Genomic DNA, 10,601 nt, shown 5'->3' on the forward strand with positions numbered 1-10,601 from the left:
AACCATTCTGCCTCTAATGATTGAGGACTCTAATCTAGTACAGCAGAAAAGATGAGGGTGTAAGATTTTATGATTCCTTAAGTTGTACTGTAAAAAATATGTAAACACTTCCCCCTTGGTGCCTGAAACTTTGGATATGAGTAAGGGCAAAACAGCAAACACAACCAACTTGTTATCTATGTTTGAACTATGACTTCTCAAAATTGAGAAACAACTCTTCTCAGCTTTTTTTTTTTTTTTTAACTCACTCCTGCATGTCTCCTCTACTCTTTTTTTTTTTTTTTTTTTTTTTTAATTTATTTATTTTTGGCTGTGTTGGGTCTTCGTTTCTGTGCGAGGGCTTTCTCTAGTTGCGGCGAGCGGGAGCCACTCTTCATCGCGGTGTGCGGGCCTCTCACTATGGCGGCCTCTCTTGTTGCGGACCACAGGCTCCAGACGCGCAGGCTCAGTAATTGTGGCTCACGGGCCTAGTCGCTCTGCGGCATGTGGGGTCTTCCCAGACCAGGGCTCGAACCCGTGTCCCCTGCACTGGCAGGCAGACTCTCAACCACTGCGCCACCAGGGAAGACCCCCCCCTCTTCTCAGCTTTTAAAAAATGAAATATACTATAATTATTTTAGCACCTGCTCCAGAGCTTCTCCAGCTGAAATCCCTCCAATTCTCCAGTGAAACTTGGAAGACATCTAGCCCAGTCTAAAATGAAAAAACAAGTTTCTTTCATCTTTATGAGATCTAGAAAAAAAGTTTTTTTTCCATGGCATTAATTTATTTTTAAGACTTTGCCTGACATCCTGATTTCTCTTTCTTTTTTGTAAGTGCAAAAATACTCCCCCTGGAAGAAGCTTGGATTGCAATGTGACCTTGTACAGAGTACAAGAACTCTCTGAGCCTTGGTTGCCTCATTTATAAACTGGTGTTATAAATAATACCATAAAATTACACTAGTATCTCTAAATGTCAACAAAATGTTTTAAATTTTCCCAACTTTACATACAAATTTAAATAGATCCTTTCCATATTTAAATCACCCAATCCCTACCCCTAAGAAAGAGAATAAAATGATTTAATTTTTACATAAATTATGCACAATTTAAATATTTAAATATAACAACTATAAATGATTTAAATATAATTTAAATATAATCTCTGGGAAGGTTTGAGAGCTCCCATTGGATATATGCATCAGCAAAGGGAGAGCCCATGGGATCAGGGAGGGATACTGACCCCTCTGTGATGGAGAAAAAAACACCTCATTGTCAGGTAACAAAATCAGTGAAGTGAACGCAGAAAGTGAATGCAACTGAGTCATAGAAACTGTGGAAAAATGGCAAATGCAGACCCCATCTAAAGGGAACTGCTGTCCAGTCTTCACTTTTTGGTTGTCCACGGCCTCTGCCACCCCCCATTGTCTCTTTTATACCTCATGTCAAGCAAAACCTGGGGTTGCCAGATAATCTGAATTCATGCCTGGCATTTTGCTATTTGTTTTCTCTATGCCTTGTGTCTTTTTTTTTTTTGTCCTTCTGTTTCTCCTTCACTTCTTTATAATTGTATTTCAAATATGTTTTATTATACCATGTTAATTCCTCTGTTGAATTTTACCTTTTCTAAAGAGTTATTTTCTTAGTAGTTGCTCTAGAGGTTATAATATGCATCTTTAATTTACCGTCTACTTCAGATTAATACTGACTTCATTCTGGTAAAATATAACATTGTTTTCTGTAATAGATCTCCATTTTCTGATTCCTCATTTCTGCCATTATTATCATATGTATTAATCTATACGTTATAAAGCCATTGATGCAGTGTTATGATCATTGTTTTAAACCTTAGGTTTTTTTAAAGAAATTAAGAAAACAGAGTATTCATACAGACACACACACACATACACACACACACTGATTTTTTTTTCATGAATCTGAGTCAAACTTTCTTGCTTCCTTGCAAGTACTACAATTTTTGGTTGAAAACTGGACTTGTAGGTAATATGTTATAGCTACTCTGGATTCTGGTTATTTTTCTGAGAATTTTTTCTTTCAGTACTCTCCTGGACTTAAAACTTCAGATTCTTCCTGCTGTTTTCTATAAATTTTGCCATTTTCACACTCCACCATCACCTCACGAAATCAAGTCTGCCCCTCTGATGTCTAAAGGCTACAAACTCCCACTGTTCTTATCCAACCCTAGCAGTTTTTCGAGAATAAATGCTGTCTCAACTTGTCTGCCTTTGGTCAGTTTACGGAACCCTGAGATGATTGTTAGGGTCATCTTATCTTTGACTATAAGGCCCACTGGGTAACTTCACTGGCTCTCAACTCAGGTAACTTCCACATCCCCAAAAGGCATGCGAGAAATTCAGTATTGCTCCCTTCCTACAGTAGAGCCAACTTCCATCCGCTATATCAGATTCTGCCTAGCCACAGGGTGTAAACATTTTTCATTTGTATGAAGCCCCCCCATATCGATGAGGGGAACGTTCTGCCCACAGAGGTCTAATCAGGAAGTAGGGTAGAAGCATCTCTGCTTCAGGCTTTCTATTCAACCTACCTAACACTTACCTTCCCATCCAGGACTTCAGCTCACAAAAGGTAAAGCCATCATAAAGGTGTCTAACTGAGCACTTCCCTCTCACCCTTCTCCTTTCCACACTCCACAGAATCCAAGAGTCAACTTTCTCTCATCGCAGTGTAGCAGGGACTTTTCCTGCATCATCTCCTGAGTTCTGTATTCCCATGGTTTACAGTACACTGAACATTCAAGTCTTTCAGGCCTCACACTTAATTTGTTTGTGGGAGCTTACAAAATTTAGAAATTGTTTTGTCTCTTAACAACACCTGGCTTTGAAGTAGGTGTTACATATCCTTGAAGTAGGTTTTTTTTTTTTTAGAAAGAACTCTCCCATTCTTTTTTTTTTTTAATTATTTATTTTTATTTATTTATTTTTGGCTGTGTTGGGTCTTCGTTTTCTGTGCGAGGGCTTTCTCCAGTTGCGGCAAGCGGGGGCCACTCCTCATCGCGGTGCGCGGGCCTCTCACTATCGCGGCCTCTCTTGTTGCGGAGCACACGCTCCAGACACGCAGGCTCAGTAATTGTGGCTCACGGGCCCAGCTGCTCCGCGGCATGTGGGATCTTCCCAGACCAGGGCTCGAACCCGTGTCCCCTGCATTGGCAGGCAGATTCTCAACCACTGCGCCACCAGGGAAGCCCTGAAGTAGGTTTTACAATTATATTTTTGCAGTTGAAAACTGGTAGCAATTCCTTTATCTTTGTATATTGGTCATAATAAAGCCAAGGCTGCCTACCTTATCTTCCTCTCCCAGCTCTGAGGCAGGTGGATAATTCTAGTTGGTCAGATATCAGATCCCTCACACAGAAAAAAAAAAATTTAACTCACCATTCTTTTCAAAATTATTATCCATTTTTACCCCCGCAAGTATATAATCGCATATAACATGTATATAGGAAAGATCCTGACATTTTTTTGATTCATCAATATGGGGAATCCCATTTTTTCTGTTGATGTGGTCATCAAAGCTGGTTAGGTATGATCATGGGACACACGGGACCAAGCCTGAGACAAGCACATGGCTTTCCTTCTCACTCATCTGAGAGAACATTTGCTACAAAGATGCCATAGTTGCAGGATAGTCTAAAATCTTGGGAGACAAGGAGAAATGTTGCAGCTGTGAACCCCAAAGAGTAAGAATTTCCTCTTCCTCACTGTGCTGGTGACATCGTCCAGAAAGTCAGATGCTTAAGTCTGGCCCAGTGTAAGACAGATTTGTTCATTCTTGTAATATGGAGAATAGTGGGAAAAAAAGCTTTGTACTTCTTTATACCTTAAGCCACCTAAAACCACAATATTGGAAAAACAGTATAAAAAAAGATATCTCATATTTTATTCCAGTATAAACTTCTAAAAGATAAAAATGTGAACATAAACACATGTACAAAAAACCCTCAAATGCATATGAAAAAAATATAGGTGATTATCAAAAATTACCTCATAGCTCCTGGTTTTTCAAACAAACATTTTTTTAGAAGAATGAATAAATGAGGGAGATAAAGTATGATCTTCCTTAATATACAAGGAACTTTATAATCATTTAAAGTTAATGATATTTTTGAAAAACTTAAGTATTTAAAAAAATGACAAAAAACCCAACTCTTTTTATTAAAAAAAAAAAAAAGGCACTTACCAGAAATAGAAAAGCGTATGGCCAAGAAAACATTCAAAGCAATGCCCTAACTAATAATAGGAGAATTGCCAATCAAAGGAATACTATATTACCAATAAAATAAAATTAGACAAAACATATTAAAAATGTCTTTTCATCATATTAATAATGGGCAGCTAAGGACTGTTATCTTTTATATAAAAGAAACAAACATAGTGAAGAATAGAAATTAATGAAATCAAAACCAGAAAGAAATGGAGAAACTCAATGACACCAAAAGATATTTCTTTGCAAAGCTTAATAAAATTGATAAGCCTCTAATTAGACTTATTGGGAAAGAAAGAAATTCCTAATATTGTGAAACAGGTAGCACAACCACTACAGATTCTACAAACATTAGGAGGATAAGGGAATATTATAAACAATTTTATGTGAAATTCTAGAAGGACAAAACTGTAGTGACAGAAAGCAGGCTTGTGTTTGCCAGGATCAGGGTGAGCGGAGAAAATTGACTATAAATGGGCACAAGGGGACTTTTTGGAGAGATAGAAATTTTCTACATTATGATATTGGTGGTTATATGATTGCATATATCTGTCAAAACTCATTGAATCGTAGACCGAAAATCAAAGAATTGTACTATGTATCAAATGTGCCTCAATAAAAGTGACTTTTAAAAATTAAAAAAAGGAAGTCATGCAAACAGGGACGTCTGGAAAAAGATGATGGATCAAACAGGTACATTTGCTTTCACTTTCTCCCCAGACCATACTAAGACAAAAGAATGCCTTTTTTAACGGCATAAATCCTCAGGGACAAAGAGAATTGGCAAGACATGACGAGAATAACACAATAGTGGATGGAAAAACAGGTGGACACTTGTTAAATGCTTTAACAGACCAAAGAAAGCTTAACCCTAAACCAAAAGTGAAGAAAGCCAAGATGTAACCAGACTTACATGCAAAATGGGCTACACCAGGTACTTCTGTTAGAGGCTGTGAAGGTAGGACTAAAAAACAGGCAAATTGCTTCGAAGTCTGTTTAAGAAGCAGTTAGAGGGCCAGATCTTCTCCCCAGTTCCATGCAGCTGGTGACTATCTCTTCCCCCTTGTCAGCAGAAAACTGGAGGTTTATTCTGTGGAGAAAATAAAACAGAGCCTTTGGACTCGAGGGCTCCAGAACTGAAAGGCAAGAAATTACCATATCAACATATTTGGCTAATTACCAAATAATTACACAAAAAACATATTTAGTGTGAAAAATAGGTTGCAAATATGCATACTGAATGCTAATCCGCCTGCCCTCTGGAACACACATTTATTGATTACTTACTGTATACCAAGGACTGTACCAGAAACATGGGATAAAGAAAGAAAAACAAGAATGGTCCAACCTCACGGGACGCTCCTAGCCCAGTGTGGAAGCCAGAAATGTTCACAGTTAATACAGTATGTTGAGAATTATGAAAGGGCAGCACAATGTATTGGGAGCCCATAGAAAGGTACCAATCCCAAATTGGAGGGCTATAGTCCTTATGACTATCATTGCTTATACCTCCTGTAGCCCACTTTAGAAAACCTATTCTCCTGAGAGCCACTAGAAAGGACAGCCTTACATATCCTGGGACACGGCCCTGCTCTTGTGGTCACAAATCATTTGATCAGATGCCTCACAGAAATCCAGCCCATCCATTCACTCTGCTGTGACCGGGGTTTTCTCTGGCTTGAGCTCTAAGGTTTGCTGTCGCTTGAGAATTTTGCAATCAGACAGAGCCGAAAGTCACAATGTAGAAAGAGCAGCTGACAGAGACCACGCTGGACACTGTGCAAGGTGCGTCAGCAGAGGACTCTGGTAGATACAGAAAGGGAAGCATGGAGTGGGCACTTGGAGAGAAGCACAGTCAGGAGAAAACGTGAAGTGACCTCCTGATTTTCAACACCCTAACCCACTACCTGTGTGGCTCAGCTCTACCTTACTTACTGTCTTTGGATCTTACCTGTTGTTGTGTTCTCAGAAGAATGCCCCTCCTTTTGGCCATGATCTGATTTTAGTGGGTTTCTTTCCTTTCATACAAAAAGAATAGAGCAAGGGTCATGGAAGACTTCCTGTTATTAGTCTGTTACTTCCAAGGACCAGTGACAGTCAGGCAAAGAATGAGAAGGATGGTATTTGAGGATGAAGGAGCAGCCCACACAAAACTCACAGGTACAAGAAAGAGTACTTGCAATGAAAGCACTTGAGTACAGCTGAAGCACATCACAGCGGGAAAGAGACCAGGGATGTACAGCTGGCATCTAGGCACTGAATGAGAAAGATGATGGGGTGAACTAAGAGCCCAGCCATATATGACAAATTTGTTTCTACAACTCAAAAAAAGGTAAATAAGTTTCCTGGAAAGTTTGACAAGCCAATTAAAAGACAGAATGAGTTGTGCCATTCTGGTTCCAATAGAAAAATTAATAAAAGTATTGCTGTGTGTAAATGTTCTGTTTAGAAAATAATTTCAATGGGAAAAAAGTGCTTTCAAAATATCTTCATTGTCTATGAGCTATAAGTAAATTCGTTTTAAGAAATCAAATGTAATAATGGAATGGTAATTAATCACAAGTCTCAAACTTTCCATGTGGATCTAATACCACGTAATTCTGAGTCCTTGCTATCACTAAATTGAGAAGCAAAATGAAAATTAACTTTATTATAACAGAAAAATAACTAATTATCCAGAAATCCCCATATAATTGAGATTATCATATTTTATTCTAAAGAAAAATGAAGTCTTGAACTTGCAAATTTTATTAAAGTGTTCAAATTAAAAGGAATAAAGTCAAACTTTTCAAAAAATGCAAAAAATGTATAAGTAATTAACCTTGTTTACTTCTGGTCATATATTCTTGATTTTGGAAATCCTGATAGGAATTGATAAAACTTATACTAAAAATTTAACTGTTTTAATAAGAAATTAAATCAAGGTGTATATACTTTTTAATATGCATGATTACTAAATAGAAAAATTATTTCACATATTTTTATATCTAAAAAATTATTGATTTATTCCTTATTAACACAGTCACATGTACACATACACACACGTGTCTCTTTCTGTCTCTATCTACATATTTGTCTATTGCACAACTATAGAAAAGAATTCAACTGTAAGAAACCACGTATTTGAAAGAGCACATAACTTTGTTTCTGAAGCCACAATCAAGACTTCAACAAACTAAAATACTCAGCAAATTGATTTGATCTGGAATGGAGACCAGCAATAATAATATCAACTATCATTTTATTGAATGCCACCGTATACTGGCCACAGTTCTGGGGACTTTAGTCATTCATTCATTTTTTTCACCTCTATTTATTCATCTATTCACTAAATATTTGTTGAATCCCTACTATGAGCCAAGCGTTATTCTAGACTCAGGATACATGGGTAAGAGAATATCAGTCTCCTCAAGGAATTTAAGAGTCTAGTGAAGGGAGATCGATATTAATCAAATAAATGCTGAAAACTATAATAAAAAATGGTAATAAACACTATGGTAAAAAAGTATAAGAGAGCAGAATATATAACTGGAATGTCTGAACCAATCTGTGGTAGGAGCAGGATGTGGTCAGTGAAGGCTTGCTTGAGGATGGAATGCTTTCACTGAGATTTGAAAAATAAGGAAGAAGTAGAAATAAGACCACAGACCTAGATGATTTTGAAATATGGCTTTTGCTAGTTGTGTAAGATCTGTGTATAGGAAGAAATGAGATATATTGACTATGAGTCATAAACTGGAAACTATTTGGACATCAGTTCTTAATCCACCAGTTTTATGGGCTCCCTTTTATAAATGAGAATAAGTCAAGATCCCCCCTGACAACGCCAGAAATAGTTTGGTAATTCAGAGAACAGGGAAGCACTGGAATTGACAAGTTAAAAAAAAAAAAAAACTTGAAAGGGATGATAACAATAATATACATTTGAAATATGATTCAGGTATGTACATTTTGAACATAGGAAACAGTAAATTAGAAAACTGATTCAAATACCCATTTGAAAATAAGGTTTTATCCCAGTAAATGAGGTGCTATACATCTGAAAGGAGATTTGAAAAGAAAGCAAATCACCGAATGATGTTGAGGAAGGAAATCAATAAAAATATTTCTTGTTTTAACTTGAGTTCTAAGACTCTCTAAGTAACAAGTGATCTATAATAGGTTATAAGGAAATTGAAAGTTGTGCCTTTTCTCCTCAATCTTACAAAAATCTTAAACTTGCAAAAACATTTCAGAGGAATGCGTGCTTGACAAAATGAAAAAATACAACATAAAGATTCATCCTGGTTATTTTTACACTTTCTTCAGACTAGAAATATCTGAACCTCGTCCCAAACTGTAAAATGTATCAAAATTTTATTTCCGTAAATTATTATGTGTCTTTCCAACCAGGGTTGGGGGATGCGGACTCCGGGGGTCACAATGTTAGGCCTTTGTCCACAGGGATGCGATTGGCCTCCCAGCTGGGAGCAAAGGTTGCCACGTGAGCAGAATGGGCAGCCCTGCTCTCTAGCAGTTGCTGTACTGTAAACAAGAGTGAAGCAAGCCCAAGCAGAGATGAAAAGAACTTTAAGGATTCACTCAAGCATGCTCCCCTGCCCCCTGGCTGTAAGCCATGACTGGGACTGGCTGGGAAACAGCTGCTTGTGACAGACCCGTCTGGCAAGCAGCTGAGAGATGCCTTTTTTTGAGCAAAGGCTTAAAGCCAATGATATCTCTAATAGGCACTGATACAACTCCAGGTGCCTCGTGGAGCCCGTGGCGAGGTGGCTCTATTATATGGAGAAAATAAATGATGACAAATAATAAAACAATGCCAGTCACCACTTTGGGGGCCTTTACAATACGCTAGGCACTGAGCTGTGCAATTTACAGACTGCTTTTGCTCCCTTCTCTTCACTGTTTACAAGACAGTGACAGCTAGAGAGCTGTGCCCTCACCCTCCCTCCCTATGCATGAGGCAGTTCTCATCATCTGTTTACTCGTGAGGAGACTGAAAGGTTTTCAGTAGTTTCACAAGATTTTATTTGTACCAAGGAACCACATTTTTAAGCCAATTCCCTGTGGATGGAGTGGGATATTAGGCTGTTTCTAGTCTTGCCACTATAAACAATGTTACAATGGATACCTTTGCACATACCTTGTTTCCCAAATGTGGACCACATTTGTAGGATATATACTTAAACACGTGGACATGCTGGATTGTCACTTCTTTTAGTTTCTAAAGATCCTGGCAAATGGCCCTTACATTGGAGTAAATGAATTTACTCTCCCACAAGCAATGCATGTGCTCCAGTCCCCACCCCCAGCCTCTCAATTTAGCAGTAATAACTGCAATCCCTTACTGATGCCTATTATAATGCTGGATGCTGTTTTAAATGGCTACATACATCAAGTCACTTAATCCTCACAAAACCCTAAGAGATAAATACTATTGTTATCATCACCATTTTACAGATGAGGAAACTGAGGCAGGCAAAGATTAACAAATTTGCCGAAGGTCAGCCAGGCAGCTTTGGATTCCAGGGCCCATACTTTTAATTCCCACATTCTAGGGTTCAAGTTTTATCTTTGACAGTCTGTTGGGTGAAAAGGGGTACCTCACTGTAGTGTTTGTTTGCATTTCTCAGATAATGAGTAAGATTGACATTCTTTGTATAAGAATTTGCCGTTCTTTTTTCTGTGAGTTGGCTGTTTACTCCTTTTGTTAGTCCCCTTTTCTACTGGGTTGTTGGTTTTTTTCTTACTGACCCATAATATAGTCAAGATCTTTTGACTTTACTTATGACTCTTGCTTATGATTTTTCCCAAGCAACATATTATTTTTTTTATGTAGTCATATTTACTGATCTTTTATCATTTCAGGGTTTGATATCACACTTAGAAAAATCCTCCTTCTAAGCTTTTTTTTTTTTTAATTCTCCAATGTTATCCTAGTAACATTTTTGTTTAAGTTTTTGCATTTCACTCTTTGACCCATCTGAAATTTATTTTGGTATGAGATATGGGTTTTATTTTTCAAATGGCCACCTATTTTTTTTCCAGAACCATTTAATGAATACTCTATTTTCCCCCTACCCGTTCTAGTTACCATTGCTGCTTAATAAACCACCCCAAAATTAGTGGTGTAACTAAAAAACCATCATATTGTGCTCACAAGTTCTTTAGGTCAGGAATTCAGAAATGTCACAGGAAGAAAGCTTTTCTTGCTCCACAGTGTCTGGGGCCTCAGTTGTAAAGAAGTGAGGGCTGGGGTCCCTAGACAGCTGGAGACTGGAATCATCTGAAGGTACCCTCACTTATCAGTTGATACTGGCTCTTAGTTGGGACCTCAGCTGGGGCTATCGGCCAAAAGGTCTCTTTGTGCTCTTTCATGTG

Source organism: Eschrichtius robustus, chromosome 9 (genome assembly GCF_028021215.1).
Source record: "Eschrichtius robustus isolate mEscRob2 chromosome 9, mEscRob2.pri, whole genome shotgun sequence".
Classification (NCBI taxonomy): Eukaryota; Metazoa; Chordata; class Mammalia; order Artiodactyla; family Eschrichtiidae; genus Eschrichtius; species Eschrichtius robustus.